Here is a 27,004-nt window from a genome sequence, read left to right on the forward strand (position 1 = left end):
GGAAATGGTTCAGAGCCACATGGAGTCATACTCTTTCTGCTCCTGGTTTTTATCCATATTCCTTGATCAACTGTATTGACTATATAACTGAGGAAAGATTCTTGGTGCTCACAAATTGCTATTGGCAATCATACTATTTTGCCCTATGACGATCCTTTCATCTTTTGGGATTTCATTATTTTAGTGAGCTTTATTATTTCTACAATCTCTGAGGAAGATATAGAGTGGCTCAGCTCTACTCACTCTCTTGATCTCATCCCTTCTTATCTCTGGGAACTTGTGCCTTATCTATTTCTTGCTCTTTCTCTCTCTCCTTCCCTTCCTTCCTTCTTCTTTCTGTGTATCTTTGTGTTTCTCTCTCTCTCTCTCTCTCTCTCTCTCTCTCTCCTCTCTCTCTCTCTCTCTCTCTCTCTCTCTCTGTGTGTGTGTGTGTGTCTGTGTGTGTCTGTGTGTGTGTGTGTGTGTCTGCCTGTCTCTCTCCTTTCCTTTCTGTCTCTATCTCCCTCTTTGTCTTTGTCTCTCTCTCCCCTTTCTCTTTCATCCCCTTTCAATATTTCATTATTCACTAGTTCCTTCCCTTCAGTTTATAAACTAACCCAGATCTTTTTCTCCTTTAAAAAGGGAAAGAAAGAAAATAAATTATTTTATGTCTTCTTTTTATAGCTGAATTCTTAATAGTAATTATTTATACATGTTGCCTCCATTTTTTCACCTCCCACTCAATTTTCAGTCCCTTTCCATCTGAATCCTCGTTCTATCTCTCCACTAAAATTATTCTCCTTAAGCTTACCAATAACCTCTCATCTGTTAAGTCCAATGACTTGTTCAGTTTTTCAGGAAAGATTTTAAATTTCCTTTTTCAATGTTATGAACTCAACTAATATGTACATTTCCATTACAAAAAATACTGCATATAAATCTATGAATGCTCACCAAATAGTACTTGTTTTCAAGGTAATTCCAATATTGCCTTTGCTTGTCTATGTCCTTCTAAAATTCATTCTGCTGTCTTTCAGGTATTTTTAATAATTAATGAGTTGTGAGGGCAGCTAGATGGCACAGTGGATAGAAGCATCAGCCCTGAAGTCAGGAGAAACTGAGTTCAAATCTGGCCTTAGACATTTAACACTTTTTGGCTGTGTGACCCTAAGCAAGTCACTGACCTCCAATTGCCTCAGCAAAAGTAAATAATAATAATAATTAATAAGTTGAGCAGCCATTATGTCACTTTTCAGGTATCCTCTCTGGACACCTACAGTTTCAAAGATGTAGCCCGCCTGTGCCTGTTTCCCTAAGCAGTCATTCTACCATGCTCCAGGAACCTCTCAAGTCATCTACTCAAGGCACAGAAGTTGTTTTACCCCTTCCCTGACACCCCAACACTTTCCAATTATACATAACTACCCGATACCCTAGGACAATTCTACCCCAAGTCTAAAGGCATTGATAATCTACTTGTACTAATTTTCAATGACTTAATACACTTCCAACTCATTATACATCTACCTCCCTATCCCTATGATTCCAAACTTCTGGCTGCCATTGCTCAAACCCCATTCTTCATCCCTCATTGATTTCTCTCTTATCCTTATCTCCTTCAACTCAATCCTGCCAATGTTCCATTCTAAAGCCACCCACCTCTTCCCCTGTACTTTCTAGATCAAGTACTCCATAGGTAACAAACTAACATTTATCTTAAAGTTTTTCCTTATTTACCTCCTCTAGCTTATTGTATTTACCAAGATCTGGCTCCTTTCTGATGATATAGATTCTCTGAGTATCCTTTCCAACACTGACAATTATCCTGCAAGAGGAATTGATGGAAGACTCTTTGCTCCCTACTGCCACTTCCAGGCTTTCCTCCTACCACCATTACTCAATTACCTCTTCTCCTTTGACATTCAATCACTCCATATTTATTACCCAATCAAGATTCTGGTGATTGTTGTTTGTGAACTTCGAGGACATTCTCCTTTCCTTAGTGATTCAATATCCAGCTTGCATTATTTTTTTCTTGCCCTTATAATAGGGGACTTCAACATACATATTGATGCGAGCACAACTCTTCAGTGTACTCATTTCTTATCACCTGCTTTTCCAGCTCCTGAGGGTGTTATATAGAAATGGTCTTTTTGACCTTTGATCTTGCCATCATCCCAAAGCATTCCAGCTTTCACTGTCATTCCACCTCTCTCTCTGCTTTACACCTCCAATCCCTGATCTTTATATTCACTCTGATCTCCAATCCCTCTACACCTCAATTCTTTTTCAGATTACCATCATTGCCCTACCTACACTTTCTTCTCTTTTCCATCTTGATCCTTCTTTGAAAAAAATTCAATTCCAAATTGTCCTCTTCTCTTCAATTCCGTGCATCTTTATCAAGAACTTTGCCCCGACAAACCTCAATCTTATTATACTTTCAATCAACTATTTTGTTCATTCATTTGCTTCTAAATGAAGCTAGAGAAAAATAACAAAACTGTACTAATACAATCCACTAAATTTTTTTCTTATTTTATTTTTTCTCAAAGTGTCAACATTCATTTTTTTTAATTTTGAAGTTCCAAATCCCCACCCTCCCTCTTCTTTCCCCTCCTTAAGAAGGCAATCAATTTGAGGGATTTAGGTTGCTTGATTGGTTGGTTATTGTTCTTTGTTCTCAAAGAAGACACAAATGACATCAGAATGTTAGAGTCAAGTTACAGTGTGCCTGACTGTGGCTGATCAGATCAATACAAGCTTGGAGGGCATTGCGACAGGTCAGACACAAGTAGTCCATATTAACATTTGTGCACCTTGCATTTCTTCTGAGCTAATTCAATTCTGTTTTGCTCACAGAGCATAGCACTTTCTCTGATAAGGTCACGCCATGCTGGGCAATCCTGAGCTAGTATCTTCAATGTCATATAATCAATTCTAAAGTTCTTATAAGAAACCTTGACAGTGTCCTTAGTTCACTTTTTCTTACTATTTTGTGAGTGTGAGTTCTTTTGTGAGTATGAGTATGTGAGTTCTTCATAAGATAATTTTTTTAGCAAGCATATATTTGGCATTCAAACAATGTAGCTAGCCCAACAAAGTTGTGCTCTTGGCAGTAGAGTTGGAATGTTTGGCAATTTAGTTCAAGAAAGGACTTCAATGTCTGGTATCTTATCCTGCCAGATGATCTTCAAGTTCTTTCTAAGATAATTCAAATCACGTGTGTAGTCATGTAAAATATTTCCATGTTAGCTATGTTTCAAGAGAAAAATACAGGCACCTTTATCCCCAAAAAAAATCCAAGAAAAAATAAGTGTAAAAAAGTTTGCTTTTATCTGACTCAGACTCTATCAGTTCTTTCTCTGAAAGTAGATAACATTTTCCACCATAAGTTATTTAGAATTCTTTGTACTAATGGGAATAGATAAGTCATGCACAGTTAGTTATTATAAAATATTACTATCATTATGTACAATATTCTCCTGGTTCTACTTACTTCACTTTGCATCAGTTCATGTAAATCTTTCTGGGTTTTTCTGAAAGCATCCTGCTTGTCATTTCTTATAGCACAAGAGTATTCCATTATAATCATATATCACAACTTATTCAATCATTTCTCAATTGATGGGCATCCTGCAATTTCTAATTCTTTGCTACCACAAAAAGAGTTGTTATATTTCCCTTTTTATTTTATCTCCTTGAGATGCATACTTAATAGTAATATTGCTGGATCCACGGCTATACACAGTCCTTTGGGCATAGATTCAAATTGCTCTCCAGAATAATTGCACCAATTCACAACTCTACCAATAGTACATGTGTCCCATTTTTTTCTACATTCCCTCCAACATTTCTAATTTTCCTTTTCTGTCATTTTGGTCAATCTGATAGGTATAAGGTGGCACTTCAGAGTTGTTTTAATTTGTATTTCTCTAATCAGTAATGATTTAAAACAATTTTTCATACGGCTATAGTTAGCTTTGATTTCTTTTTCTGAAAACATCCCATTCATATCATCTGACCATTTATCAATTGGAGAACTTGATGTAATTTTTTCCTGTTTCCTGCTTTCCTTTTAATCTTTGCAGGAGTTTTGTTTGTGCAGAAACTTTTTGATTTAGTGTAATCAAAATTATTCATTTTACATCCCATAATGTTCTTCTTTGGTCATAATCTTAGCATACAGTGTAAGATGTTGGTCTATACATAATTTCTGCCCAAATGCTTTCCAAATTCCAATACTGAGTTTTTGTTCCAAACTCTTACCACTACGAATTTATATTACATAATTCCAACTGGGCCCTTTCCATGGCAAAGAAATCATTTATATCTATGTAATCAATTCACCATCCCACTCATCACAATGACTTTTCCAAACTTTTTTAATCCCTCTTTAAACTTCTTATAACTATTATAACCTCCCCCCAACTGTCAAAACTGAAAACCTTGCTTCATATTTCACTGAAAAAAAAGAGGGCATTCACTGAGAAATCCCTCTTCTCCTTTTCTCCTTATCTTACATCATTCAGAAGCCTTGTACTACCCTCCTTTGCAAACCTTTCTATATACATAAGTAAATTTATTCCATCCTCTTTTCTCCATTGGATTATCCCCTATTTTCTCAATAATTTCCCTTTTCTCCCCATCTACTTCCCTACTACCTACAAACACATCTATGAGTCTCCAATCTTCAAAAAAAAAAAAAAAAACCTCACTTGATGCATCCATTCCCATTTTCTATCATCCTTTATCTTTCCTCTCTTAGTACCTAAGCTTTTTAAGAAGGCCATCTGTCTTTTGGAGGAGAAAGAAATTTGTGACCAAAGATGAACTAAAGACCATTACTGATCACAAAATAGAAAATTTTGATTATATCAAATTAAAAAGCCTTTGTACAAACAAAACTAATGCAAACAAGATTAGAAGGGAAGCAACAAACTGGGAAAACGTCTTCACAGTTAAAGGTTCTGATAAAGGCCTCATTTCCAAAATATGTAGAGAATTGACTCTAATTTATAAGAAATCAAGCCATTCTCCAATTGATAAATGGTCAAAGGATATGAATAGACAATTTTCAGATGATGAAATTGAAACTATTACCACTCATATGAAAGAGTGTTCCAAATCACTATTGATCAGAGAAATGCAAATTAAGACAACTCTGAGATACCACTACACACCTGTCAGATTGGCTAAGATGTCAGGAAAAAATAATGATGAATGTTGGAGGGGATGCGGGAAAACTGAGACACTTTTGCATTGTTGGTGGAGTTGTGAACGAATCCAACCATTCTGGAGAGCAATCTGGAATTATGCCCCAAAAGTTATCAAACTGTGCATCCCCTTTGATCCAGCAGTGCTACTACTGGGCTTATACCCCAAAGAGATACTAAAGAAGGGAAAGGGACCTGTATGTGCCAAAATGTTTGTGGCAGCCCTGTTTGTAGTGGCTAGAAGCTGGAAAATGAAAGGATGTCCATCAATTGGAAAATGGCTGAATAAATTGTGGTATATGAATGTTATGGAATATTATTGTTCTGTAAGGAATGACCAGCACGATGAATACAGAGAGGCTTGGAGAGACTTACATGAACTGATGCTGAGTGAAATGAGCAGAACCAGGAGATCATTATACACTTCAACAACGATATTGATTCTGATGGAAGTGGATTTCTATGACAAAGAGACCTAACTGAGTTTCAATGGATAAATGATGGACAGAAACAGCTACACCCAAAGAAGGAACACTGGGAAATTAATGTAAACTATTTGCATTTTTGTTTTTCTTTCCGGGTTATTTATACCTTCTGAATCCAATTCTCCCTGTGCAACAAGAAAACTGTTTGGTTCTGCAAACATATATTGTATCTAGGATATACTGCAACATATCCAACATATATAAGACTGCTTGCCATCTAGGGGAAGGGGTGGAGGGAGGGAGGGGAAAAATCGGAACAGAAGTGAGTGCAAGGGATAATGTTGCAAAAAATTTACCCTGGCATGGGTTCTGTCAATAAAAAGTTATTATAAAAGAAAAAAAAAGGCCATCTGTAATCGTGGTACCACTTCTTTTCCCCTCACACTTTTAAAACCTGCAATCTGTCTTTTGACCTCATCATTCAACTGAAACTACTCTCTCCAAAATTAATTGCCAAATCCAGTGGCTTTTTTTTCTCAAACCTCATCCTCCTTGACTTCTCTGCAGCTTTAAAGCTGTTGACCACCTCCTCCTCCTGGAAACTCTCATATCTCTAGATTTTCAGGACATGATCCTCCCCTAGTTCTCCTCCCATCTGTCTGACCATTCCTCAGTCTTTTCATTAGATTTTCATGACACCCACTGACCATGGGTATCCCCCAAGTCTCTGTTCTAGATTGTCTTTCTTATCCTTCTATCTTATTTCATTTGTTGATTTCATCATTGGGCTCAATTATTTATGTCTCTGAATGATTTTCTGATCTCTTTGATTAGCCTTAACCTTTGTCATGACCTCCAGTCTTGCAACTTTAATTGCCTATTAAACATCTCAAACTGGATGTCCTGTTGACATCTTAAATTCAATATATCCATAAGGAACTCATTATCCTTCTCCAAAAACTTTCCTCTGCTCCCAATTTTTCTATTACTGTGGAGGTTATCACTATCTTCCCATTCACCCAGGTGACTCACAATTTCAGTATCATTCTCACTTTTACTCTTTTAACCTTCAGGAGCCAAGAATTATTGTTTCTACTTTTGTAACATATTTCCCATATCTCCCTCACCTTCTCTCCTCTGACATTAGCACTATCCTGATGTAAGACTCAATATCTGACACCTAGAATTTTGGACCCTATGGGTCTCTGGATCTTTCTATCTGCCTTGCAAGTAAAGTCTTACATTGTATAGGGAATCTCCCCAACAGAATATGAGCTCTTTGAGAGCAAGATTATCTTGCTTTTCTATTTGTATCACCAATATTTAATACAGTTTTTTGCACATAGTAAATACTTAATAAATGTTTTTCCATGTATTCATTAAACAAATATTGTACTGTCTATTATGTGTAAGGTACCATATTTGAAGTCAGGGGTACAAAGATAAAAATGAATCAGTCTTTGCTACCAAATTTTTTTTATTTTTCTATAATAATTCGTTAATATTCCATCTAATTATATGAATTATCCAATTAGTATTTTCTTTGGTTCAACAAATTTATAGATTCATATGAATAGTATATTCATCTTTATTCTATTACTACCAGTCTCCATGGATATTGAATACCTCTAGAATTTCTTAGTTCTTTCATTTCAGCAAAAATTATTTTGTAGTTATATTTATAGAAATCCTGTCTGCATTGTTAATTTGCAGATATTTCACACAATTGGCAAATTTTAGAAGGCATTTCGCATTCTATCAATTTTTCCTCTTTGTTAGCTGTTTATAGAAATAACTGTTTCTGTGTACTTATTTTGTATCCTATTAAAAAAAATTTCTCTTCTCCCACTTAACATTATTTTATTTTTTAATTACATGTAAAGATAGTTTTCAACATTTACTTTTATAAGATTCCATTTTTCTCTTATCTTTCCTCCTTCTTTCCCAAAATGACAAGCAATCTGATATGTTATACATGCATGATCACATTAAACATATTTCCACATTAGTCATGTTGTGAAAGAAGAATCAGAACAAAAGGAAAAACAATGAGAAAGAAAAAACAATGAAAAAAAGTGCAACAGTGTGCTTCAATATGCATTCAGCCTCCATAATTCTTTCTCTGGATTTGGTCGATATTTTCCATCATGAATCTTTTGTAATTGTCTTGGAAAATTGGACATTGCACAATGTTGCTGTTACTGTGTGCAATGTTCAACTGGTTCTGCTCACTTCACTCAGCATTAATTCATGTAAGAAAAATATTGTCTTGATTAGATTTTTTTATTCTCTTAGATTTTACAAGTAAGTCATCATATTATATGTAAACAGATTCAAGCCTCCTCTTTGTCCATACTTATTTTTTTCATTTATTTTTCACATTTTATTGCTAAAGCTAGTATTTCTCAAATTATTTTGTATAATATTAGTGAAAATAAATATTCTTATTTCAGCCCTGTTCTTAATAGGAAAGCATTTAATATTTCTTCATTAAAAATGTTACCTCAGTTTTAGGTTAATGTTTTATCATGTTAAGGGGAAAGTTCTTAAGGATTTTCTTATGTTTTTTAATGTTTTAACATAGATGAATATTATGTTCTTTTAAAGGTTTTTTCTATATCTATTGTTTTAGTCATGAAGTTTTATTGATATGATTTCTTAATATCATTATTTTCACAATGTTGAAGTATGCTTACATTTCTAGAACATATCTTACTTGGTCATAATGAAAAAATGTTATATATACATATGTGATATGTGTGTGTATATATATATGCACATATGTGTATATGTATGTATGTAAATTGTATTTGCCAATATAGGTTTGATTGCTCACAATGGATTCCCAGAAAAAATGATTCCAAGTTTAAGGTACTTAGTGGGTTACCACACACTCAAAACCACATGATATATAGATTACTACATACTCCCAATATTATGTTTACTTTTATCAGATAGCTAAAGAAGCACATTATTTCAAAACAACAACAATAAAAATTTAGCAAATAAAGTGACAATAAATGATTCCCAAATTTACATATGGGATATATATTTAACCAAGTCACATTTTCAATGTAAAGAGCGACTAATGTCCTCATTATAGGATTCTTTACTGTTTTTTCCTGGGCATTCTATCTCTATTATACACTGGATGTTTTGTCTTTGGTGAACTTTAGTCTTTTGTACTGTCATATCTCTTGCTAGTAATGGTGACATCCTTGAAGAGAATCTCCACTGTTATGGCCCCAAGCTGCTCTTAACTCCTCTCTGATGCACTGAGGCAGGGACTAGAAAGTCTCTATCTGCCAGGGAGAGCTATTCCTCTTTTAATATATTGCTAATAGTTCCAAGGTTCCACAACCAAGTAGGCAAGAATCAGCCAAAACTAGCAAGAAGCCCTAGGTTAAAATTAAGTAATGCTTTTAGCTGCATACTCTTGTTACTGATTTGAAGTCTTGAGTATAGACAATATCTGACAGGGTTTAGAGATTCCTTTCAAACTTTGATTCAAGCCCTGATTGGGAATCAGTCTCACTAAACATATTAGGGATTCTGAGAAAAAAACTTCACAAGAACTAGGTGGAAGCTGAGAATCTAAGGTAAATATTAATCCTAATGTCCTCAATGATTAGCTTATAAATGAATCTAGGAGCCAAGACTGCAGCTAACTGAAGAATCCAAGGCCATAATCCTACAGCTCTCCTATATCACATTACTTCATTTGATATGCACATTTTCCAGCAACAAAGCCTGGCTAGGTTTTTTTTAATTTTATTTCTGACAAGCAAAAACAAATACTTTCTCGATATCTCTATAGACTAATATTTTGATGCTAATATTTTTCTATTAATATTATTAGTGATATCAGTCTATTTTTTTTTGCTTTTGCTTTGTCCTTTCCTGGTTTGGATATCAAGACTATATTTTTAATTATGATTAATTCAGTGAAGTGTCATATTTATTTTTTAAAAACAGTTTACATGGCAAAGGGATTATTTGTTTTTTAAGTGTTATGTTTTACTTTTTTCACAAACTGATTATCTGATGCTGATATATTTGGATGTAGGCACTGATGTGGGGTTTGTTTAATTTTACATTCTGGGAAAAAAGGTTTATTTTAAATGCAAGATTCCAGTTATTTAGGGAATTCACAGTTTGATTTTTAAAAAAAGTTGGGAAAACAGGAAAGAAACCTGGCAGAAACTGGGTATTTCTTATATCACTTACCAAAACAATCTCCAAATGGTATATGATTTAGACATATCCTTTATGATATAGAATATAAATTATAGGAATATAGAAGAAATTACCTGTCAGATCTATAAAGAAAAAGTTTATGATTAAACAAGTGATAAATAGTTTACCTCACAGAAAGAAAATAAACAATTTAATTATATAACATTTAAAAATTTATGCACAAGCAAAACCAATTCAGCTAAAATTAGAGAGGAAGTAGGAAACTGGGGGAAAATCCTTGTGGCAAGTTTCTTTGATAAAGGTCTCATTTTATTTAGCTAATCAATAAGCATTTATTTAATACCAACTATGTGCAAGACACAGTGGCAAGCCCTAAGGATACAAAGAAAGGCAAAAGATATTCTCTATAGTCAAGGATCTCCTTTGTTTTTTTTAATTATAGCTTTTTATTTACAGGGTATATGCATAGGTAATTTTTTAGCATTGACAGTTGCAAATCAAGGATATCCTTTTAAAAAAAGTCTGAAAAGATAAGTACCCAAGGGAACAGTTGCATTCTGGATGGGAAATGATGAAATTACTACCCTGGACCTGCTCCTTAATGAAGAATATGGGAGGAGATGTTCATCTGTAATATTCTCTCTAAAATGTAATGTTCTCTGTTTTGATTTTCTTGGGGTCTCTGGAGTTTTGGGAGCAGCCTTCATTTCAGTTAAGTAATCACCACAAGTTCAGCCAGCGATTAAAGTCCAAATCCTTTATTGTCTCTTTCAAAATCTTGTCTCCTTCACTTAGGGCTCGTTTTCTGAGGCCTTCTGGAGTCTTGGTTTCAGTGGAGAAGCAAAGGAGGAGAGCCTACCACCAAGACGGTGTGAGATGGGATGAATCTGTCTGAGTCCAAGGGCTTGTGCTCCAGCCTTCAGCCTCCAGCCTTCTGTCCACTTGTCTCTGTATCTCTGAATCTCTCTGGGCTGAGGCTTCTAGTTTATATGCCCCACACTGAGTACAAACCAATCATTGCATCATTAGGAAATCATTATTTGTTGTAGGATTAAATCAATGCTAAACTAGATTTAACCATTGCCTTCTCAATTCCACTTAGGACCTTATTTCAAGTTCTGACCCATAACATCTCCTTGTAGGATTAAATCAATCATACTGAACCATGCTAAATTAGAGAACTATTGTCTCTATCAATTCCACTGACTTAGCACTTTTTAAGAATCTTTTGTTTCAAGTTCAGAGTTCTGGCCCATAACATTCATCCTCTACTCTTTCCAATCAGAGGTAGGAAGTCCCAAGAGGGTGGAATACTAAGGAGCCATGAAGAGTTTCAGAGTTGTTTCCCTATTGCAGGGTAATGAGTTCCTGAAGACTGTGATGAAGTCCATGAGTGCAGTCAGGTAGAAAATTATTTTTAAAATATATAAGGAGCAGATTCAAATATATAAGCATAAGAGCTATTTCCCAATTGATAAATGATGAAAGGATGTAACTAGGTACTTTTCAGAGGAAGCAGTCTAAGCTAGCAATAGCAGTTTGGAAAAAAAAAACACACACACATACTCCAAAACAATGATAATTTAGAGAAATGCAAATTAAAACAACTCTAAGTTATCACCTCATACCCATCAGGTTGATAAAGTTAACAAAAACAGAAAATGACTAATGTTGGAAATTACATTAATGTATCATTGATGGATCTATGAACTGGTTCAGCTATTATGAAGATGAGTTCAGATTTGGGTATTTTATATTTGTGTAAATGTTCAGCCATTTTCTCTGAGTTATCCATTTTGTTTGCAAATAATTTGGCAAAATGATTTCTGATATTTTCCTTCATTATTGATGAATTCTCCTTCTTTGCCTTTATCTTGTTTGATTTTCTACTCTCTTTTTCAATCAGATTAACTATTTTAAAATTTTTATTTATTCAAAAAATCAGCTCCTACTTTCCCCTTGTTAGGGGAGCTTTTTGAAAGCATCTTTTTTGCATCTTCAGTGATTAAATAGTACCTAGTACATAGTAGGTGATTAATAAAAATTTGTTGATTTATTGAAATTGTGGTATATGAATGTGATGGAATACTATTGTGCTATAATAAATAATGAAAGGGGATGGTTTCAAGAATATTTGAGAAGATTTGTATGAACAGATACAAAGTAAAGTCAGATAAACCAGGAAAACAATTAACACAATACCAATAAAATCATAAAGATAAACAATTTTGAAATATTAGGGAATTCTGATGACACAATGACTAACCACAGTTTCAGAAGACTAATGATGATAAAAGCTACCCATCTCCAGACAGAAAGGTAATGGATTTAGAATGTAAATTGAAGCATATCATTAAAAAACAACAACAACAAAAGGCTTACTTAGATGCTTTATTTCTGGCTTTATTGGTGTGAATGTTTAAATTGTATAGATATTAATTTCATTTAGAATTTCAAGTTAATTAATATAGTTGTTTTTTCTGTCTGTCTTGTCGAGTTTTCTTATTTGCTGATTTTTTGCTTGCTTTTAGGATATTTGTTTCTTGATTTTCTAGATTTATATACAATTTATTAATCTTCCCTTTTCATCTTTTGTTATTGTAAACCTAAATTTAAGTATATGAATTTATCTTTGTAAAACCCATGATTTGCACATAATAGATGCTTAATAAATGTTATTTAGTCCTTAAATAAAGATTAGTTTAAATATTGGAGAGCTATTCAAAGGCTTAATGATCAGACCATACAAGCATAATCAAAGTGATGGTGCTACTTAAATTAAATAATTGATTTAATGCTTCTCCAATCAAACTACCAAAAAATATTTTATGTAGCTAGACTAAATAACAAAATTCATTTGTAGGAACAAAAGATCTAGTATCTCAAGAGAAATAATTGGGGTAGGAGTATGGAAAGGAAGGATGAAGGAAGAATAGCACTTGCTCCTTACGTAATGAAATTATATTAATGCAGTAATTATCCAAATTATTTGGCACCATTTAAAAAGTTGAAAACTAGATCATTTTAACAGACTCAGTACAGAAGAAGCAGGAAAAAATATAATTTAATAAACTAGAATTTGATCAACCTGAGAACATAAATTGCTTGGGGGGAAGCATTCTATTTGACAAGAATTGATGGAAAAACTGAAAAATAGTTTGATATAAATGTGTTTTGGATTGGCATTTTACATAATAAAGAATAATAAGCCCCTAAAGGGTGTACAAACTGGTTATTAATGGTTATACCATTAAAAAATTAGAAAAGAATCAGATCAGATACATTTTACAGTTGTGACTAGAGAAAAAATTCTTTTTTTTTTTATTTTTTTTTATTTTTTATTTAATAATTATATTATATTGACACTCGTTTCTGTTCCGATTTTTTCCCCCTCCCTCCCTCCACCCCCTCCCCTAGATGGCAAGCAGTCCTTTATATGTTGGATATGTTGCAGTATATCCTAGATACAATATATGTTTGCAGAACCGAACAGTTCTCTTGTTGCGTAGGGAGAATTGGATTCAGAAGGTATAAATAATCCGGGAAGAAAAACAAAAATGCAGATAGTTTACATTCGTTTCCCAGTGTTCTTTCTTTGGGTGTAGCTGCTTTTGTCCGTCATTTATCAATTGAAACTCAGGTCTCTTTGTCAAAGAAATCCACTTCCATCAAAATATGTCCTCATACAATATCGTTGTCGAAGTGTATAATGATCTCCTGGTTCGGCTCATTTCACTTAGCATCAGTTCATGTATGTCTCGCCAGTCCTCTCTGTATTCATCCTGCTGGTCATTTCTTACAGAACAATAATATTCCATAACATTCATATACCACAATTTACCCAGCCATTCTCCAATTGATGGGCATCCATTCATTTTCCAATTTCTAGCCACTACAAACAGGCTGCTACAAACATTTTGGCACATACAGGTCCCTTTCCCTTCTTTAGTATTTCTTTGGGATATAAGCCCAATAGAAACACTGCTGGATCAAAGGGTATGCACAATTTGATAATTTTTTGGGCATAATTCCAGATTGCTCTCCAGAATGGTTGGATTCGTTCACAACTCCACCAACAATGCATTAGTGTCCCAGTTTTCCCGCATCCCCTCCAACATTCATCATTATTTTTTCCTGTCATCTTAGCCAATCTGACAGGTGTGTAGTGGTATCTCAGAGTTGTCTTAATTTGCATTTCTCTGATCAATAATGATTTGGAACACTCTTTCATATGAGTGGTAATAGTTTCAATCTCATCCTCTGAAAATTGTCTGTTCATATCCTTTGACCATTTATCAATTGGAGAATGGCTTGATTTCTTATAAATTTGAGTCAGTTCTCTATATATTTTGGAAATGAGGCCTTTATCAGAACCTTTAACTGTGAAAATGTTTTCCCAGTTTGTTGCTTCCCTTCTAATCTTGTTTGCATTAGTTTTATTTGTACAAAGGCTTTTTAATTTGATGTAATCGAAATTTTCTATTCTGTGATCAGTAATGGTCTCTAGTTCATCTTTGGTCACAAATTTCTTTCTCCTCCACAAGTCTGAGAGATAAACTATTCTATGTTCCTCTAATTTATTTATAGTCTCGTTCTTTATGCCTAGGTCATAGACCCATTTTGATCTTATCTTGGTATATGGTGTTAAGTGTGGGTCCATGCCTAATTTCTGCCATACTAATTTCCAATTATCCAGCAGTTTTTATCAAATAATGAATTCTTTTCCCAGAAGTTAGGGGCTTTGGGTTTGTCAAACACTAGATTGCTATAATTGACTATTCTGTCTTGTGAGCCTAGCCTTTTCCACTGATCCACTAATCTATTTCTTAGCCAATACCAAATGGTTTTGGTGACTGCTGCTTTATAATATAATTTTAGATCAGGTACAGCTAGGCCACCTTCATTTGATTTTTTTTTCATTAATTCCCTTGAGATTCTCGACTTTTTATTGTTCCATATGAATTTTGTTGTTATTTTTTCTAGATCAATAAAATATTTTCTTGGAAGTCTGATTGGTATAGCACTAAATAAATAGATTAGTTTAGGGAGTATTGTCATCTTTATTATGTTCGCTCGGCCGATCCAAGAGCACTTAATATTTTTCCAATTATTTAAGTCTGACTTTATTTGTGTGGAGACTTTTTTATAATTTTGCTCATATAATTCCTGACTTTCCTTTGGTAGATAGATTCCCAAATATTTTATGGTATCAACAGTTATTCTGAATGGAATTTCTCTTTGTATCTCTTGCTGTTGGGTTTTGTTGGTGATGTATAAAAATGCTGAGGATTTATGGGGATTTATTTTGTAGCCAGCTACTTTGCTAAAATTATGAATTATTTCCAATAGCTTTTTGGTAGAATCTCTGGGGTTCTCTAGGTATACCATCATATCATCTGCAAAGAGTGATAGTTTGGTTTCCTCATTGCCTACTCTAATTCCTTTTATATCTTTCTCGACTCTTATTGCCGAGGCTAGTGTTTCTAATACGATATTAAATAATAATGGTGATAGTGGGCAACCTTGCTTCACTCCAGATCTTACTGGGAAAGGTTCCAGTTTTTCCCCATTGCATATGATGCTTACTGATGGTTTTAAATATATGCTCCTGACTATTTTAAGGAAAAGTCCATTTATTCCTATGCTCTCAAGTGTTTTTATTAGGAATGGATGTTGGATTTTATCAAATGCTTTTTCTGCATCTATTGAGATGATCATGTGGTTTTTGTTTGTTTGGTTATTGATATAGTCAATTATGCTAATAGTTTTCCTAATATTGAACCAGCCCTGCATTCCTGGTATAAATCCTACTTGGTCATAGTGTATTATCCTGGTGATGATTTTCTGTAATCTTTTTGCTAATATTTTATTTAAGATTTTAGCATCAATATTCATTAGGGAGATTGGTCTATAATTTTCTTTCTCTGTTTTCAGCCTACCTGGTTTAGGTATCAGTACCATATCTGTGTCATAAAAGGAGTTTGGTAGGACTCCTTCAATCCCTATTTTTTCAAATAGTTTATATAACATTGGAGTTAATTGTTCTTTAAATGTTTGGTAGAATTCACATGTAAATCCATCTGGTCCTGGGGATTTTTTCTTAGGGAGTTGATTGATAGTTTGTTCTATTTCTTTTTCTAAGATGGGACTGTTTAGGATATTTACTTCTTCCTCTGCTAGTTTGGGCAAGCTGTATTTTTGGAGGTATTTTTCTATTTCATTTAAGTTGTCGAATTTATTGGCATAAAGTTGGGCAAAGTAACTCCTAATTATTGCTCTAATTTCCTCTTCGTTAGTGGTGAGTTCTCCCTTTTCATTTTTAAGACTAACAATTTGATTTTCCTCTTTCCTTTTTTTAATCAGATTTGCTAAGGGTTTGTCTATTTTGTTGGTTTTTTCATAGAACCAACTCTTAGTTTTATTAATCAATTCAATAGTTTTTTTACTTTCAATTTTATTGATCTCACCTTTTACTTTTAGAATTTCAAGTTTAGTGTTTGACTGGGGGTTTTTAATTTGTTCCTTTTCTAGCATTTTTAATTGCAAACCCAATTCATTGACCTTCTCTTTCTCTATTTTATACAAATAGGCCTCTAGAGATATGAAATTTCCCCTTATTACCGCTTTGGCTGCATCCCATACATTTTGGTATGATGTCTCATTATTATCGTTTTCTTGGGTGAAGTTAGTAATTATGTCTATGATTTGCTGTTTCACCCAATCATTCTTTAGTATGAGATTATTTAGTTTCCAATTATTTTTTGGTCTACTTCCCCCTGCTTTTTTGTTGAATGTAATTTTCATTGCATCGTGGTCTGAAAAGGATGCATTTACTATTTCTGCCTTACTACATTTGAGTTTGAGGTTTTTATGTCCTAATATATGGTCAATTTTTGTATAGGTTCCATGAACTGCTGAAAAGAAAGTGTATTCCTTTCTGTCTCCATTACATTTTCTCCAGAGATCTATCATATCTAACTTTTCTAGTATTCTATTTACCTCTTTGACTTCTTTCTTATTTATTTTGTGGTTTGATTTATCTAATTCTGAGAGTGCAAGGTTAAGATCTCCCACTATTATAGTTTTACTGTCTATTTCTTCTTGCAGCTCTCTTAGTTTCTCTTTTAAGAATTTAGATGCTACCCCACTTGGTGCATATATGTTTAATATAGATAGTGCTTCATTATCCATGCTACCCTTTAGCAAGATATAGTGTCCTTCCTTATCTCTTTTAATTAGGTCAATTTTTGCTTTAGCTTGATCTGAGATCAGGATGGCTACCCCTGCTTTTTTGACTTCACCTGAAGCATAGTAGATTTTGCTCCAACCTTTTACCTTTAACCTGCATGTATCTCCCTGCTTCAGGTGTGTTTCCTGTAAACAACATATTGTAGGATTCTGGCTTTTAATCCATTCTGCTAACCGCTTCCTCTTTATGGGGGAGTTTACCCCGTTCACGTTTATGGTTAGAATGACCAATTCTGTATTACTTGCCATCTTGTTAACCCCGGTTTATGCTTTCCTCCCTTCTTTCCCCTTTCCCCCCTTCCAAGTATTAAGCTTGTGAGCACCCCTTGCTTCTCACAGCCCTCCCTTTTTAGTGTCCCTCCCCCCGCCTTAGAGTTCCTCCCCCTATCTTACCCCTTTCCCTCCCAGTTCCCGTATTCCCTTCCGCTTAGCTTATTCCTTCCCTTTCCACTTTTCCCTTCTCACTTTTCAATGAGATGGGAGAAGTTTCACCATAGATTGAATATGTCTTAAGATTTTTCACTTAAAGCCAATTCTGAAGGCAGTAAGATACCCACTATATTCATCCCCCTCCATTCTTTCTCTCAGATATAATAGGTTTCCTATGCCTCTTCATGAGATGTACCCTTTACCCTTTTTCTGGTACAATGTCCTTTCCACATCAATTTCTAGAACAAGGTATACATGTATTCTTTATACATCTATATAGTCAAAATATAGTTCCCAAGATTAATCTTTACCTTTTTAGATTTCTCTTGAGTTCTATATTTGTAGATGAAACTTTTTGTTAAGTTCTGGTTTTTTCATCAGAAATAGATGAAATTCGCTTACTTCGTTGAATGTCCATCTTCTTCCCTGGAAAAAGATGCTCATTCTCGCTGGGTAAGTTATTTTTGGTTGCATACCAAGTTTCTTAGCCTTTCGGAATATCATATTCCAGGCCCTTCGATCTTTTAATGTGGATGCTGCCAGATCCTGAGTGATCCTTATTGTGGCTCCTTGATACTTGAATTGGGTTTTTCTAGCCGCTTGCAATATTTTTTCCTTCACCTGAGGGTTCTGGCATTTGGCCACTATATTCCTTGGTGTTTTGATTTTAGGATCCCTTTCAGTGGGTGATCGATGAATCCTTTCAATGTTTATTTTTTCCTCTGTTCCTATGACTTCTGGGCAGTTCTCTTTGATAATTTCCTGGAAGACAGTGTCCAGGCTCTTTTTTTCATCATGTTTTTCTGGGAGTCCAATGATTCTCAGATTGTCTCTCCTGGATCTGTTTTCCAGGTCTGTTGTCTTCCCCAGAAGGTATTTCACATTTTTCTCCATTGTTTGATTTTTTTGGATTTGCTTGACTGATTCTTCTTGTCTCCTCGAGTCATTCAATTCCACTTGTTCAATTCTGATTTTCAGTGAAGTGTTCTCTTCACTCACTTTTTTAAAATCTTTTTCTAATTGTCCAATTGAGTTCTTTTGTTCTGTGGAATTTTTTTTCCATTTCGCCAATTTTGTTTTTTAGAGAGCTGTTTTCTGTTTCCAGTTCACTAATCCTATTTTTCAAGGATTTTACTTCTTTATCCACTCTCTCTTTAACTGACTTCTCCAGGCTCTTTTGCCAAGCCTCCCTCTCCTTTTCCCAAGCCTCACTCTGCTTTCCCCATTTTTCTTCTAGCTCCCTTGTGAGAGCCTTTTTAATCACTTCTATGAGGTTCATCTGTGCTGAGGAACAGACAATCTCCTCCTTTGGGGATTCACCTGGGGACTGTCTGCTTTTAGTCTCCTCAGGATTTAGAGTCTGCTCTCTATCTGTATAGAAGCTGTCAAGGGTTAAAGTCCTCTTCAGCTTCTTGCTCATTCTGTCTATTAATCAGAGACAAACTACCAAAGAAAAACAGAAAAAACTGGAGTCTTTCTTTGGGGGGGGGGGCTGGGTGTGTTATTGAGCTTCCTCTACAGACTGCGGGGAGCAGCAGTGAGGCACTAGCAGGACTGTGCTGCGCCTGCGCTCTGAGATCCCAAAGCGTGCTGAGTCACTGGGGGGGGGGAAGGAGGGGGCGGCCAGGTCCTGAGAGACTCCAGCTGTTTGGGGTTGCATTCTTCAGCCCCGGTGTTTTTAGCTTCTCTGCTGGGCTGTTGACTTGCTGCAGGTTCCAAACCTGTAGCGAAGCTCTCCCCGCAGAGACGGCTACGATCACTCTCCACCCCCTCTCCAGTCTGCTCCTGTGCCCTCACTGCCGCTGCCCGCTGCCTGCGCCCGATCTAAAACCGCCCCAGCCCTCCAGTAAAGACAGACCTTTCTTGGCGGATCTCAAGGATGGCTTCTCTTGGTAACTATTTGTGGGTTTTTTTCAGTCAAGCATTGATTCAGAGGCTTGTAATGAAATGGATAGTGAGAGAAAGCGTGGAGCTTATGCAGCTGTGAGCCTCCTCTCTGCCATCTTAACCGGAAGTCCGAGAAAAAATTCTTAAACAAAGGAAGAATAAAGGTAATCATAGAGATAAAATTATATGATATGATTTTTGATATGATAATTACACGGTTAATTTCATGGTCAAAGGAGATGAACAAACATCTTTTTTTATTAAATCTTTTTATTTTCAAAACATGATGCCTAGATAATTTTCAACATTCATCCTTGCAAAACTTTGTGTTCTAAATTTTTTCCTTCCCTTCCTTCTACTCCCTCTCCTAGATGGCAAATAATGCAATATGTGTTAAATATGTGCAATTCTTCTATACATATTTATACAATTTTCATGCTGAACAAGAAAAATCAGATCAAAAAGGGAAAAAATGAGAAAGAAAACAAAATGCAAACAAACAACAATAAAAAAGTGAAAACACTATGTTTTCTCTGGTACAGATGGCTCTCTTCATGGCAAGATCATTGGAATTGGCCTGGATCACCTTGCGGTTGAAAAGAGCCATGTCTATCAGCATTGATCATCATATAATCTTGCTCTTGCTGTGTGCAATTGAATAAATATTTCTCAAAGGAAGTTTAGACTGTTAGCAGTCATATGAAACACTGCTCCAATTCACTAATAACAAAGTACAAATCAAAGCATCTCTGATGCTTGTTATTATACAGTTGTTTCAGTCAAGTCCAACTCTTTGTGTGATCCCATTTAGGGTTTCTTGGCAAAGATACTACAGTGGTTGGCTATTTCCTTCTCTATCTCATTTTTACAGATGAGGGAAGTGAGGCAAACAGGGTTAAGTGACTTGCCCAAGGTCACACAACTAGAAAGTATCTAAGGCCAGATTTGAGGCATATCTAGCACCCTATCCACTATTGTGCCACGCAGCTTACAGCCCTCAAATTAACAAAGATGACAAAAAGATGGGAACAATGCTGGAAGAGTTGTGGGAAAATTAGTAAAATAATATGCTAATGGTAAGCTGCGAATTAGTCTAACCATCCTGGAAAACAATTTGGAATTATGCTAATGGGGGAATAAAATGTTCACACTATCCTATTACTAAGTCTATATCCCCAAAAAAGGCAAATGATAAAAAGAAAGGTCTTGTGTACCTCAAAATATTTATGGTGTGCTTTTTGTAGTAGCAAAGAGCTAGAAACAAAGCAGACACTTGTTGAATGAAAAATGGCAAAATAAATTGTGGCACGTAGCGATTGACACATAGTAATCGCTATATAAATGTTTATTGACTGTGTACAAGAATGTATTGGAATATTATCATGCTATTAAAAGCAATAAATAGAAATGCATGAGGTTTATATGAACCGAAAATGAAAAGCAAAGTAAGCAGAAAAAGGAAAATAATCATTATAATGCCTACAACAATGTCAATGGAAAGAATACCAGCAAATAATTGGGACTAAATACTATGAATTGTGATAACCAAGTTTTATACTCAGAGAAAAAAGAAAAAGAAAATACATTCTCAATATACTTTTCTCCCTTCTTTGAAGAGATGGAAGACTGAGCATATAAAACACTGGAGTTGGCTGATGTCTTGGCTAATTTTGCAAAAATATTTTTCCTTTTTTAGTCTTTGTTATAAGGGGTAGTTCCCAGGAAGAGAGGCAGAGATAAGGGATATGCTAGAAAATGCAAGTAAGTAAAAAGAAAAAACATCAATAAAAAATTGGAAGAAGAAATGCTGTTTGACTTGACTTAAATTAGACCTGGTGACTGCAAAGTTGAGTCAGAATCAGGTAATCTGTATAGATATTTAATAAAAAACTTTTTGAATTGGGTTGGATTGAACATAGTAGCTATGAAGCTAAATGAAAAACAAAGTAGAGCAGCACTTTTACCACCATGAGCCCATCTACTTCGTGCTTTCTCATTTAGAATTTGTATTCTGCTCAGGCCTACATACAGAAGCTTTTTGCCTCATTTATTTGCAATTGTCTTTCTACTGTCTTTCCAATTCCTCCCTATCCAAGACACACAGACAGGAGAGTTCTTGCCCCTTCAGTGAACCTCAGATATGTCATCCTACTTTCTCCTTTACATTCTCTTGACATTCCATTATGTCCCTACCACCATCAGACATTAAAACTTTGAAATATTTATTCCCTCTTTCAGTCTTAGACCTTTCTACCTCTTCTTTTGAATCATATTTCCAGGTTTAATGCCCCTACACAGACACACACACACACACACACACACACACACACACACACACCTCAGAGTCAGCAAAGGCCCCAAGCAGACGTGGTTTCTATTGTAGAAATGCTTGAATTTATTTTTTGGGAGTTAAAAAATATTTATTTTTCTATTTAAATATGCTCAGTTTTTCTGCATAAGTAATTTGGAGATTAAAGTCAATTTCCCTTGATTATTGGCATATATTATTTCTAGTATATTATAATTAGCATTGATTATAACAATCACCTAAAGAGTTTTAATTGAAGGAGTGAGTCATTTATCATAACAAGGAGACAAAAAGAATCTAGAAACCACTTCAAACCACAAATGTTAGATCTCTTTGATAAAGAAAAAAGTAAGTCAGTCAAGGATAACTACATAATGTAAACTGGTTTGTATAATTTTATGGAGCAGGGTGCAGTGGTGCATACCTATAATTCTTATCAAACTCTTGCTTCCATCTTTTACACTTCTTTCTAAAAAAATCTAATTGGTTCATGAGTCCCCAGAGCATCCAAATTAGTCTTTTCAATCAACTTCTAGTTTTCTTTGTCCCTGGAATCCTTTCACTTTTAGTCTTTAGAATTCCAACCATGAAAATTTTCAAATCCCCTTGGACTGACTTCTCTTGTAGAATTTTACTGCATGGGATCCTACTCATCCTTCCTTTCCTCTTTGAAATCTGTTTTCCCAAAATCTAAGGTGCATGTCAGGCTCTCCAAAGCCACATTCCAGTCATCAGTTTCATTCCATTGAGTCTCAGTAGTAACTGAAGTCCTTTGCCTCTTTGTTTTAGGATCATCCTTGAGTTATACTCTTCTTGCTTGTTGCCTAAACTGTGGGCATTTGTGTATCGACTTGAAATCATGATTTACCATTGGCTTCTTTCTTGAATTTTGTCTACTATGAACTTCTAAGTGTCTCATCTGTATTCTTCTTCCATCACTGAAACTACACTCTAGGATGTCAGATATATAGATGTGTCTACATACATATATGTACTTATATATACATATATTCACATCTATTTGGATGTATACACACATATATATATGCATTGTATATGTCTATGTGTACTATATAAGTCTATATGTAAATGTATATATAGCATATATTTAATATTATATGTACATACACACACAGAGACAGAGTTCCAAAAGTTTTAAGTTATGAAACTACACTAAAGAAGTCCTCTAAAAACTTTTTAGGTAATTCTACAGACAGGGCTACCTAATCTGACTGTAAATAAAAGCAGTTGTATAAGGGATTCTTAAGACAATTCAGTTTTTAGGCTTTTACTCGTTCTCCTTCCAGAAATGTTTTTCTAATCCCTAGGCCTCTCTGTAAAGAGAGAAGATTGAACCAGATGATCTCTAAACTCTTGTCTAACTATCTTTAATTTATAATCCATATTCCTATGAGGTTCTTATTCAGTTTCTCCCTTCCAGACCTAAGGATCCCTCCAACCAATTTTTCCCTCCTGACCTCCAGCACTCAGTGAACTACTTAGTCCTGATTATTTTACCTACCCACTGCCAGAAGAGGTAGAGTCACTGTCCAGAATTAAATCCATTCTGGAATCTGAAGGTGAGCAGTCGTGGTATTTTCATACTGTAGAAATGGGAGAAAGGGACTGAGTGAACGAGATAATGAGAGAAGGAGGATGTCAGAAGATTTTCCCTCAGAAAATGGAAGCCACACCAGCATAGTAGTATATTAACCCCAATTCTAACAAATTGTGGGCGATGCCCTGCCCAGGTCTGGTTTCACCTTTAGATATGTACTAGCTGTGTGACTCTGGGCAAATCATTTAACTTCTGCTTCTTTTTTTCTTGTATGCAAAACAAGCATAGTAGCATCTATCTCCCAAAGTTGTCAAGAGGTTAAAAAAAAAAATCTGCAAAACACTTAGCAATGCTTGGAATGTAATAGGCACTCAATAAATACTTATTTCCTTCCTTCCTTGGGTGGTTTGATTACAGGGAATCTAAAAAATTACCTTGTTCATTAAAATATAGTTCCCACTCACACCTAAAATCCCACCAGTTTGTATTGTTCCTTTAGGTTCTTTTTTGGGGGGAGGGGAGAGGGTCTCTCTTTTGACTCTCATTTAAAAAGCAAATCCCATTGGAAGAAGGGAACTGCATTAAGTCCCCAACATCTATCATCCATTCATAGGAGGTCAGTGCTGAAAAGGAGCTTAGAGGTCATTTAATCTAAATGCCTCATTTTACAGATAAGATTTCTGGGACCCAGAAAGGTGATGTGATTTAGCCAGACCACATTGTAAACTAATTGCTGAGCTGGGCTTAAGTATGAATGAACCTGGTAACTCCTTTTTGCTCTAAGAGGAGAAACTTAGGCAATGGAAGGATTCTGGGGGACAGGTCCCAAAAGCAGAGAAAATGGCAAATGAAAGAGCCCATTTTACTGGGTGTGGGGCGGGGAAAGGGAAGCAGATGGGAGGAAAGCGTAGCTTTCTCTTGCCTAGCCAAAGTTTTTGCTCTTTCCCCTTCACTTGTGTACAGTGTAAATATTGAATCTATCTATCCTAGATTTGGAATAAATATTTGCAGAAAGAACTGATGAATGAATGATCAATATGTTCTCTGTAAAATCCTCAGTTCTTTGGGTGTCCCCTCCCCAAAATCGTTACATTGTATACCGCGCAAATGCAAACATTTAATCTTATCTTCTTGTGTATTTGTTAGTTGTTTATCAGTCAACTGTCTCAAGAAAGAGACTTCCACTTTGGGCTCTTTCAGTGAAATCTTTGGATTCTGCAGAAATATTTTGCAGGGGGTGTTGAGTATGTTTAGAAAATTACTGAGAATTCCCACATTCTAAAGTATATGTAAGGATAGGTCAACGTGAAAAAAGAGCCATGTGATTTTTACCCTCTTGGGGACTTCCCTTCACCAAATTCAGTCACAATCCCTTTATGTCTTAGTATGGAAGTACTCAGTAGTTAAAAATTAAGCAATTGCCCAGGCACATGCTAGTAAATGTCATACCAAGATCTAAACTGACTTCAAAGGCAGCTCTCTAGTTATTCTGCCAGGCTGCTTCCTATTCTTTTAAATCTAGTTTCCTCTGCTTCTAGGGACATAGTGTATTGGGAACACCCTAGGAGTGCAAATTAGTGTACCTGAATTTCTAGCCCCAAAGCTGCAGCTAACTAGTTTGTATCATGTTAGGTGAATTGCTTCCTCTCTCTAGAATCAGCTTCTTAATCTATAAGAGTTGGTGAAACTTGATGTAAAAGGTCTCTTCCAGTTCTAATAGTAATACATTTACTTATTCAATGCCATACTAATCAAACTACCCAAGGATTATTCTATAGATCCAAAAAATATAGAGCTATGAAATAATAGGTAATGAAAATGTTGGAATTTACTAAGAGGAACAAAATAAAAAAATCTCAATGTGGGAGTGGGAAAGGGTGCCTAGCAAAGCCATGTCTTAAACTTTACCACAGAGCAGTAATTCTCAAAATAATTTAGAACTGGTTAAGAAATAAAGAGGTTGATCAGTGGAACAAGGTAGGTACATACAGAAGCAAATACTCCATTAATCTGGTGTTTGATAAACCCTAAGACCCTAGTTACTAGGATAAGAACTCACTATTTGACAAAAATTTCTGGGAAAACTGGAACAAAGTAAAAAGTAAATATGGACCAACATCTCATTATCCTGATAAGCTCTAAATGGATACATAGATGTAAAGGATGACATTACAATCAAATAGAGGAGTAGGAAGAAGTTATTTTTTAGATCTATAGATATAGGGGAAAGTTCATGATAGAACAAGAGAGAAAGAGAGACAGAGAAAAGAATACAGAAAATAAAGTGATCAATTTTGGTTATGCAAAAATTTTTTTTTAAAAATCTCACAAACAAAACCAAGACAGATTAAATTCAAGGAGAAACAGGCAACAAAGACTTTTGTAGCAAGTTCCTTTGATAAAGTTCTCATTTCTAAGATATATAGGGAACTCAAATTTATAAGAATTAGAGCCATTCCCCAATTGGTCAAAGAATATGATCAGAAAGTTTTTAGTTGAAGAAAACCAATTGTTTGCCACTGGCCATATTTAGAAAAAAATGCTCCAAATCACTAATAACTAGAAAAATGCAAATTAAAGTCCCTGATATATCTCATCTATCGCATTAGCAAAATTGACCAAAAAAAGGAACATGACAAATGCTGGAGAGGCTGTGGGAAAACAGGTACATTATACCTGTTGTTGGTATAATTATTGTTGGTAGAATTATAGGCTGGTTCAGCCATCCTTGAAAATAATATGTAGAGGGGCAGCTAGAAGGCAAAGTAGATAGAGTGCTAGCCCTGAAGTCAACAGGACCCAAGTTAAAATCTGGGCTCAGACGCTTAACACTTACTAACTGTGTGACCCTGGGCAAGTCATGTAATGCTGGAGAAACTGAGGCAAGGTACAGATTACAGAGTTTTTAATATGTTATTTGGATTTCTGAGAGGGAGAGATTGTTCTGGGGGCATGATGCCCCCAGGGCTGATGTCCAAAGCATCCAGAAGCGAATGTGAGTTCTCAATGACATATATACAAGCTCCAAGCTCAGGTACACAAAGGAGGTCCAAACTCTGGTGATCAGGAATCTCCAGGCAGCAACCATCAATCCGGTTCTGACAGGTTGAGGGGAGGGGGGAGGTAGGACCATAAATTCTTACTAATTGGGAGTTAAGAAAGTGTTCAGCTAGAGCCAGGAAGTCTGAAACTTAGAAATATAGACAATGCCAATTAGGTATCTGAGATAGGACATCTGGAGTTTTATCTTTTGGAATGCCAGATCTCCACAGCCCTGATTATCTCAGTTCTAATAAACAGAAAAGGGGGGTTGCAACCAGGGAAACTGAGGCAGAACAATTTAGGGAAACTGAGGCAGAATAATTTAGGGAAACTGAGACAGAACAATTTAAGGAAACTGAGGCAGAACAATTTAGGGAAACTGAGACAGGACAATTTAGGGGTAGCACAACAGTCACTTAACCCTAATTGCCTCAGCAAAAAAAAAAAAAAAGAATAAGAAGAAAATAATCTATAGATATGCTCCAAAAGTTACTAAACTGTATATAATCTTTGACTCAGGATATCACCACTAAGTCCATACCCTCAAAGAGATCAAAGAAAAGGAAAAGGACCATATGAACAAAAATACTTATAGCAGCTTGTGTGTGTGTGTGTGTGTGTGATGGCAAACAAATGGAAACTTTTTCTTCAGGCCTGCATTAGACTAAATGACTCTTGAGGTCTCTTTTAACTCCAAGAGTCTGTGATCTGTGAT

The sequence above is a fragment of the Antechinus flavipes genome, chromosome 1 (assembly GCF_016432865.1).
Source record: "Antechinus flavipes isolate AdamAnt ecotype Samford, QLD, Australia chromosome 1, AdamAnt_v2, whole genome shotgun sequence".
NCBI classification, from domain to species: domain Eukaryota; kingdom Metazoa; phylum Chordata; class Mammalia; order Dasyuromorphia; family Dasyuridae; genus Antechinus; species Antechinus flavipes.